Source organism: Xenopus tropicalis, chromosome 9 (genome assembly GCF_000004195.4).
Source record: "Xenopus tropicalis strain Nigerian chromosome 9, UCB_Xtro_10.0, whole genome shotgun sequence".
NCBI lineage: Eukaryota > Metazoa > Chordata > Amphibia > Anura > Pipidae > Xenopus > Xenopus tropicalis.
This window is the reverse complement of record NC_030685.2, coordinates 22,903,065-22,913,530: the sequence shown is the minus strand read 5'-3', so window position 1 is coordinate 22,913,530 and position 10,466 is coordinate 22,903,065.

Here is a 10,466-nt window from a genome sequence, read left to right as displayed (position 1 = left end):
GCCTGTCTCTCACTCACTCCTTGTCTGTCTCTCCCTCACTCCTTGCCTGTCTCTCACTCACTCACTCCTTGTCTGTCTCTCACTCACTCCTTGCCTGTCTCTCACTCACTGCTTGTCTGTCTCTCACTCACTCCTTGCCTGTCTCTCACTCACTGCTTGTCTGTCTGTCTGTCTGTCTCTCACTCACTCCTTGCCTGTCTCTCACTTACTCCATGCTTGTCTCTCACTCCCTCCTTGCCTGTCTCTCACTCACTGCTTGTCTGTCTGTCTGTCACTCACTCCTTGTCTGTCTCTCACTCACTCCTTGCCTGTCTCTCACTCACTCCTTGTCTGTCTCTCCCTCACTCCTTGCCTGTCTCTCACTCACTCACTCCTTGTCTGTCTCTCACTCACTCCTTGCCTGTCTCTCACTCACTGCTTGTCTGTCTCTCACTCACTCCTTGCCTGTCTCTCACTCACTGCTTGTCTGTCTGTCTGTCTGTCTCTCACTCACTCCTTGCCTGTCTCTCACTTACTCCATGCTTGTCTCTCACTCCCTCCTTGCCTGTCTCTCACTCACTGCTTGTCTGTCTGTCTGTCACTCACTCCTTGTCTGTCTCTCACTCACTCCTTGCCTGTCTCTCACTCACTCCTTGCCTGTCTCTCACTTACTCCATGCTTGTCTCTCACTCCCTCCTTGCCTGTCTCTCACTCACTGCTTGTCTGTCTGTCTGTCACTCACTCCTTGTCTGTCTCTCACTCACTCCTTGCCTGTCTCTCACTCACTCCTTGCCTGTCTCTCACTCCTTCTCTCTGTCCCTGTCTCTCACTAACTCCTTACCTGTCTCTCACTCCTTCTCTCTGTCCCTGTCTCTCACTAACTCCTTGCCTGTCTCTCACTCCTTCTCTCTGCCCCTGTCTCTCACTCCTTCTCTCTGCCCCTGTCTCTCACTCCTTCTCTCTGCCCCTGTCTCACACTCCTTCTCTCTACCCCTGTCTCTCAATCATTCATCATCTCTGCCTCTGTCTCTCACTAATTTCTTCTTTGTTTCTCCACTTCTCTTTGATTTTGTCTCTCACTCTCCACTTTTCTCTTTCTCGGTCTCTCACTAATTCCTTTTCTGCCCTTGTCTCTCAATTAGCTCTCTCTATCTCTGTATCTTACCCATCTCTCTCACACATTCCATCTCTTTCTCAGTCTCTCTCCCATAATTACTTTTCTCTCTCTGTTTTTATACTTCAGTCTCTTGTTTATTCCCTTTATTGCTTTGCCTAAACCCTCTGCCTTCCCCTCATTCTCTTGATTTTCTTTTACCCTGCTTCAGTCTCTGTCTCTCTCTTTTCTCTGTGGCTCAGCCTCTCACTCATCAAATCAAATGAGCTTTATTGGCAGGACCAAATACATTTAGCATTGCCAAAGCAGGTAAAGGGTGTAATGGGTGGGGTTATGGGGTCAGTATATGGAAAATGGAGGGGTTTAAGGGGGTGGGGTTATGGGGTCAGTATATGGGGACAAGGGAAAGTCCTGTCTCTCGCAGTCTATGACAGTCAGTTATGTATTGTGCTGCCGTTGTTACTGTCGGTGCCTCTTCTCCCAGTAGGATGCAGAGTTTTCTCTCTTCTTCTATTGATGGGAAGTCTGGGATGTGATGGGAGAGTCTCTGGCAGTGGGTGTCTCTCAGTGCTGAGTATTTGGGGCAGTGTAGCAGGAAGTGGGTCTCATCCTCTACTGCCCCCTGGTCACATCGCTGGCACAGCCGGCTCTCCCTGGGCCTGTAGGTCTGTCGGTGCCGACCCAGTTCAATCTCCAGGCTGTGGGCACTCAGTCTGTACTGGGGTTCTGTAGTCTTTCCAGGTATGGGGCCAGTCTGTAATTCCTCCCTAGTGATTGGTAGATAGTAAAATTCTGGGAGTTTGCTATCTCATCCCTCCAATCACAGACATATTGCTTTTTAGACTGGTTTATTGTTTGTATTACTTGGCCTTTAGTCAGTGGGTGGGAGGCTTGGGTGGGCAGGGTACTGATGAGTTGTTCCAGGGCACAAGGCTTTCCCTGAGTCTCATTCCTTTACTCTATCAATTTTCACCCTCTTTTGCTCTCTGTTTCTTTTACTCATTCCTTCTTTCCCTTCATCTCTGCTTCTCACTTTCTCTCTCTCTAACAAACTCCTTGCTTTCCCATCTTCCACTTTTCTGTCTTATTTCCTTTCTACTTCTCTTTTTTTTTAAATTTTTATTATTATTTTTGCTGCCTGTGACTGCTTGTACCCTCCTTCTTTCTCCCTACTTTTTCTTCTCTGTGTTTCTCTGTCCTGCCAGGGTACAGCAGTATCTGAAGCATAACACAGGGTTCTGAAGCTATTACTTGGTAATGGAAAGTGAGCATTTTAGCAGTTTTATCAATTTCATTTTAATTAGGCCAATCTGGAAGCATTTATATCCATATCCCTCATCCCATGCACTGTTTTTTTTTTCATTATAATGAAAGATCTAATATTGTGTTCATGGGGCCCTATCTGCATGCCTTGGGGCTACAACTCTCAGTGTAACATGCATGAAGAACTTTTTTTTCGGGAACTTTAATTACTTGCTTACATTACAGAACCTGTCATTTCAGTTATTTTAGAGCTCAAACGCAAGACTAGAAAGTGAATACTGACAGAATAACACTGGTAAGCTTTCTAATAGTGGTTGTCTCAGTTTGTCTGGCCTACAACTCCCTGCACCCTGGCATAAAGCGGGCCGTCGGCGCCATCCCTGTAACACATGCTCTGTCTGGGTAAGAATGCTCAAGACAAAGCACAAGATGTGTAAGTGAATTATAAAGCAACGATAAGCCATACAATAAAGGGAATCAATGTTTAATCACAAAATCATAAAGGGTGTTCCACAAAGGCCAAGGCGAGCGCGTTATGGTTTATCCTTTAGGCATAAATCAATTCTCAGCTACAGATCTGATGAGCGCTCGTTGGCTGAGCGGCGCAATACTCACAAAATAAAGCTGCTCATTTCTTCCATGATAAAAATCATCCTGCTTCTGTTTTAATTGTGTGCCATAAAATGCTCTCGGAATTTTCACAAATACATTGTCCCAGCCCAAACACTGTCCAACCATTGGCTGATATTAGCCCTGTGTGCATATACATACACATACCTATACAGATTTTCCCACACCTACCTTCACATCTAATTAGGGTTGCCACCTGGCCGGTATTTTACTAGCCTGTCTGGTAAAACACCTGCCAAGGCCTGGGCTGGTATTGCAAATTTTTGCCAGTAAATTTGCAATGCCCTTAATATTAGCCCCTGGCCCACCCCTGCCCTCCCCGAACCACCCCAATCTGCTTAGATCTTACTTTATTTCTTCCTGGATGCACTCCATTAGGGCAGTGACACACAGGGAGATTAGTCGGTGCGCAACAAATTTTCATTGTCGCGGACGCCTAATCTCCCCGCAATACCATCCCACCCGCTAGAATGTAAATCGCAGTGGGATAGCATACGCGGCGTCGCGATTTACCGAAGTCGCCCAAAGTTTTCTCTCAAGGCAATCTAACCGTGTACCCCTGCCCTTACCCTCCCTCCAGCTGCCACACCCTCCTTTTGTGCCGCCCCCACCAACTGGTAAAAAGTCTCTAGAAAGGTGGCAACCCTACACCCAATCTGCAACATCCAACCATACAGCGCCACCGACGTCAGCATCATGGGTGGGCCCAGGTGCACCCTGTATAGTGAGAGCCATAGCACCTAAGCGTCATTGCTGATCCAATATGCAGAGAGAGTTGGCACACAAGTGCAATGCATCATTCAGCGCCACCACCCATGCTGCCTATGTGTTTACTATTCCTATCTATCTGCATGTCAGAATGACTGAACGCCTGTGCTCACTATGCCCCCTTTTTACAGCAATGCGCAAAGTGCTATAAATAAAAAGAATAAAGGGATGTGTGTCCCTGACAGGTGCACTGCGGGGGAGTGTGGAGTCTCTCACCGAATCACATGAGGCGGCCGATTCTTATTTCTTCAGAAATATCGGGCCAGCCTGGGCTCATTTAAATGCTGCGTGTATGCAATGAAGTGACAGGCCTTGATAGGGCAACTAGAACAGGCAAGCGTGCCTTGATAAATAAAGCCAACTGCATTATAAAGGATTACTTAAAGGGACAGTATCCTCATTAACTGATGTCAAGAAAAAAGGAGGAGGAGCTGTAAAAAAGGGATTGATCTTGGTTTTGAAATAAAAACAACATATAAACAATGGCAAATTCTAATTATTTGTTGTTGTTTGTGTGAATGATCAGCTGGTAAAGGCCTACTGCACAGAGTGCATCTTATTGGCTGCAGAAGGAGGAGGGGCAAACTTTTGTTTGGGAGGCTACTAATACAAGGCTTGCTATTGGAGAACTTATTATTATATAGTTGTTGGTCTCTAAATTTCAAAACACACATATTTTGTTTTATTCTCCCTATTTTTGGGCACCTGCCTGCCCAACAGCTCATTCCCAAACCAAGGTAATTAATATGAAGCTGCCCTTTGCTGTTATACCAGCCTCTGCTCTTCTGGGAAGGTCCCACTAGATGTTGAAGGTGAGATTTGCTTTCATTCAGCCATAAGACCATTAGTGACGTTGGGCAATAAGGCCTGGCCCACAGTCAGCATTCCAGATCATCCCACAAGTGCTCAGCTGGGTTGAAGTCAGGGTTCTGTGTAGATCAGTAAAGTTCTTTTTAATCTCAGCAAACCCATTATGAATGGACATGCTTTGTTCACGGGGTTGTTATTTTGCTGGAAAAAGAAAGAGCCTTTCTCAAACCATTAGCAGAAAATAGGAAACATGTCAAAGTGTCATTTAGGTTTGCTTTTAATGGAACCAGGGGCCCTAGCCCAAGCCATGGAAAATAGCCCAAGAACTATTACTTCTTCTCCACCATGCTTGCATGGGACATTCAGGCAGATAGTGTTCTCCTTGGCACTTGCCAAATCCAGACTCCTCTATAAGGGCTCTGGCACACGGGGAGATTAGTCGCCCGCGACAAATCTCCCTTGTCACGAGTGACTAATCTCCCCGAACTACCATCCCACTGGCGAACATGTAAGTCGCCGGTGGGATGGTACATGCTGCACAGGCGATTTCGGCAAATCCCCGAAGTTGCCTTGCGAGGCATTTCCGGCGATTTGCCGAAATCGCGCCGCCGCGTGTGCCATCCCACCAGCGACTTACATGTTCGCCGGTGGGAAGGCAACTGATGGCAACTCGGGGAGATTAGTCGCCCGCGAACAGGGAGATTTGTCGCTGGCGACTAATCGCCCCGTGTGCCAGAGCCCTAAGACTGCTAGATGGCAAGATGCCATTTATGACTAAAGAGGATGCATTTCCAATGGTGGTAGCTTTTTCACCAACCAAGATTGTTAATGTTAGGGTTGTTTGATTCTGATCACCCATAAGAATTCCCTACAAAAGGTTCTTGTTCTGCTATTGCTACCACCAACACTTGGACATTCAGCAGTGAGTGTTCCATGTAAGGACATGTAATTGTTTATACCTTTGCCATGTAGTGTATATGAACATCCATCATTCAATATGTTCACAGTCTTCTTGGATGAAGCTTATTGTACTCTTACTAAGGGTAATGCACTACAGTGCCGACAGGAAAGTGATATCTTGAGCTGTAATTGACTAAATAACAGCGCCCACTGATACCTGGAACTGGCCGGGGAATCCCTTGTTGTCTTCCCAACTTGCTGGAGAGTCCTTAGCCTCATTGCAAAGCTAAAGTTGCCAGCCTTTGCTGCTTACAGGTAGAACTTTATCTGATCCAACTGATCTTAACTAGATAGATAATTGCTCTGTGTTTTTGAATCATTGGAGCTCAACGTGGCAAAATCCTTAAAACGTGCCCTGTTGGCAGCTCTTTAAATTGCCCTTGTGTGCCGACTCTGGGATTGGTTCGTTCCACGGCCGAGCACAGTGTGAAGACGAGCAGCTCTTAACAACAATTACAGCTGTACATCCAGGTTATTACTGACTTTTTACTAAGGCAATTGGATGAAGACACCATCATTTGGGGATGATTAGGGGCTAATTATTTTCAAAGGAAAGCAAACATGGTGCATCCCGGTGTAAAGCAAAACACAGATAATTCTGTTATTGATGTATATACCTCTGGTTGTGCAGGGCTGCTAATGTACTTGGTATTTCCAGTGATTAAAGGAATACTATGGTTTCCACTCATATTTCTGTTTCATTTCTATGACTATGCTGGGCAGGTTTATAAAGGTTCTGTAACCAGCTATGCATTTGTTTTCTTTGCTTTTCTACACTCTTCTTATCTTTTTATTGTCTCAAGCACCCCGGCCAATGGTAGCTAGAATCTCAGCCATGCCTAAGGTTGCCTTTGGAGACAGGTCCAATGGCTATTTCCCAAAAATAGGTGACAGGTTTCCTATAACTTCTCCACTTTGACCCGGTAGTTTGACCCACTATATATGGGGTAAATCTAAGGGCCTGAGCAACCAATATCTGCCCCAAGAATTAGCCAGATGGTCTCATCAGGTAGGTTAATTAGGGTTGCAAGTTTTTAAAACTGGACGGTGATGTGGAGTAGGCATGCCAAGGGGAGGGCAATGAGCTTGAGGGGGTGCAGCATAGGCACGGATGGGCAAACAACACTGAACCAGGCACATCGCAAACCTAACACTGATGTGTCCTCTACCAGTGGGTCTGCTAAGGCTCCTGTTAGGATCTAATCATTGGCCAAATTTATCCAAAATCAGACAAAGATCTGTTGTTGAGGGCCTCCCCACGTCGGCAGATATTTTCATGAATGCCCAGCTTTACTGAGGCTGGTAGGCTTGTTTACATGCACCTTTTGGGGGTCCCCCACTCATGCCTATGATTCCAAGAATTCTTCAGGATATAATTAAAGGTTCAACCATGATTGGAGCTGTAGTGTAGCAACCAAAGACATGGGAGCAACATGTTTCCCACTTCCCTCAGGGCCTGTTCTATTGCCTCTCTCTCTTGTTGGTTTCATACAGCTAATTCTAAAAGCATTAAAACACTTTTTTCAGTTATCCGGAAACCCATTATCCAGAAAGTTTCGAATTATGGAAAGACCATCTCCCATAGACTCCATTATAAGCAAATAATTTTGATTTTTAAAAATGATTTCCTTTTTTTCTGTAATAATAAAACAGAACCTTGTACCCTTACCCCTTATTGGGGGCAGAACAGCCCTATTGGGTTTATTTAATGGTTAAATGATTCCCTTTTCTCTGTAATAATAAAACAGTACCTGTACTTGATCCCAACTAAGATATAATTACCCCTTATTGGGGGCAGAACAGCCCTATTGGGTTTATATAATGGTTAAATGATTCCCTTTTCTCTGTAATAATAAAACAGTACCTGTACTTGATCCCAACTAAGATATAATTACCCCTTATTGGGGCAGAACAGCCCTATTGGGTTTATTTAATGGTTAAATGATTCCCTTTTCTCTGTAATAATAAAACAGTACCTGTACTTGATCCCAACTAAGATATAATTACCCCTTATTGGGGGCAGAACAGCCCTATTGGGTTTATTTAATGGTTAAATGATTCCCTTTTCTCTGTAATAATAAAACAGTACCTGTACTTGATCCCAACTAAGATATAATTACACCTTATTGGGGGCAGAACAGCCCTATTGGGTTTATTTAATGGTTAAATGATTCCCTTTTCTCTGTAATAATAAAACAGTACCTGTACTTGATCCCAACTAAGATATAATTACCCCTTATTGGGGGCAGAACAGTCCCATTGGGTTTATTTAATATTTAAATGATTTTTAGCAGACTTAAATTATGGAGATCCAAATTACGGAAAGATCCCTTATCCGGAAAATCCCAGGTCCCAAGCATTCTGGATAACAGGTCCCATACCTGTATTAGATAACAAGTAATACTAAAATGAATGATTCCCATTGGAGAATCAACTTGACTCTTGAAGTTAAAGGAACAGTAACACCAAAAAATGAAAGTGTATAAAAGTAATTACAATATAATATACTGTTGCCCTGCATTGCTACAACTGGTGTGTTTGCCTCAGAAACACTACTATAGTTTATATAAATAAGCTGCTGTGTAGCCATGGGGGCAGCCATTCAAAGGAGAAAAGGCACAGGTTACTTAGCAGGTAACTGACAAACCCCCATTATATGGGGCTTATCTACCAGTTATCTGCTATGTAACCTGTGCCTTTTCTCCTTTTTTCCAGCTTGAATGGCTGCCCCCATGGCTACACAGCAGTTTATTTATATAGTAGCTTTTCTGAAGCAAAAACACCAGTTTTTTTGCAGAGCAACAGCACATGATATTTTAATTACTTTAAAACACTTTAATTTTTTGATGTTACTGTTCCTTTAAGGGTTGCAAATGGGAGAGTTTTATGAAAGGATGGATCATTAATAAGTTTAGGATTTACCCTAGGATCTATCTAGGGGGTACAGACGAGAGAGATTTAGGGAAGGGCGGATCGTCATTAAGCTATTAAGAGTAGGGTCTTACTCTGGGGAGCTAGGGGGGAGCGAGAAGCAACATTTTTCACCAGGTTTCGCCACGAAAAAAACACCAAACACAACACAAAAAGTTGTGTAGTAGCAGCAATTAATGTCCATTAACTTCAATGTGTTTTGTGAAATTTTGCCATTTTGTGAATTATTTGGCAATGGGACAGATTCACTCATTACTACTAGGGGGCACATACAGAGACCAATATTTTTAATGACCCCTTCTTCTCCTTCTCATTACTGATTCTCTGTGTTGAAGGCAACTTGGCGGATGTTGTGCAGAGCGAAGGCGCAGCAAACAAAAAGCTGGCCAGACAGGGACATGATATACACATCAGCTGACAGTCCTCACTTGCACTTGGCATTCCCAGGGGCTCACTCATAATGAACCAATAAAATCAAGTGGCGCTGGTGACTGAGCCCCTAACCTTTAGCTGTGTGCCCCATGCAATGACCCCTTACGCAGACAGAGCCAGGCAGCTCTACCCTCAGGGTGCTGTACAAATAGTCCAGGGTGCAAGAGATCAACATGAAGCTTCTCATAGAACTGTAAATCAAACAGGCGGGGGCAGCTACCCCTAAAGCCGCAGAGAAGGTTCTAATATGAGCTGTCATGGGAGGAAACATCCACCTCTTTCTGGAGCAATATTCCTTCGCTCTCCAGCCTGTAGGAAAGTAGGGATGTCAATCAGAGCTCTGCTTCATAAAGCCCAGCGCCCTTTCAGGAGTCAGACTGACTGACAGCTCTACTTAAGAAAAAGGCGCAGAAATACACACGCGTGTTTTCTCCTCCCGGCACAGACGCATGCAGATCGCACATGATCCTCTGTCTCATATTGAGGTGTTTTCCACACTGTTCCTTCTGTCTTTTCTTTACAAGCTTCTACAGATCATGCCAAAAAAAAAAAAAAAATATATATATATATATATATATATGCTGATATCTTGGGCTAGCAATATAAAGACTGTCAGGACAGACATTTGTAATGGGACAATGTAATCCATGGACACCATGGATTAGGACATTATGCCCTTGGGGGGTATCACCAGTGTTCCATGTACTGAGCAGGGATAGCTACGGGGGTTTTAGGGGTTGCTATTGTACCTGGGATCTAAGAGGGACCCCTATGCAGTCTGAAGCAAGGTCCTGCAATGGTTGGTACCCATAAAATGCCCACAAAGCAGTTGGGGTTTGAGCAGAAATGCCATCTATTTCCAACCCTGTGGCAACTTTACATGGAGAGTTACCTGGTTGTGGGGTCCAGTGTTCCCTTCTCTTCCACCTTCCATATTTGATTTATTTAGAATATAAGGAAACATGTGGCAGGTGGTGGTGGCAAAACCACATCCCTTGTAGGTTCAGGCCAGACACAGGTCTTCTCTGTTAGACCCACAGGAAGCAATTCTGCGTTACACATGCATGGGGTGAGGGTACATAGGGGTGAAAGGAAGAAAGTGAAGACCATTTGGAGACATAGGCATTTGGGGAATATATATATGTAGGGGTTCATGAGTCTATAGCGACACCCTTGGTATGGAGACTGCGCATCAGTACTCCAACTGGCATCTCCAGCAGCCGATGGTTCTGCTGCCTATACTGTTACACCACTGGTGGTAGGTGGTCAGTTGCTTTAGCAAAGCACCCAGAAAAAAATGATAATACAAAAAGGGGTGCCCTAATACCTGGCAAGGGGTAGGGATACCTATGCATGAAATATACTGTACTAGTATAGTCCTGCTTCCTTGCTAGTGGGACACATTGCCTGTGGCCTTCCAGCTGCTGAAGAGTTTCCTTCATCTCAGAGTCAGTTCAACAGATACACAGGGAGGCAATAGTAGCAGTTTCTTTAGTTAGGGCTTTTATCAAGCCTTTCAGGGCTGGGCATTGGCTGGCAATGACTGGCAATCTGTAGATTCTGGCCAGAGGGGCTGCTG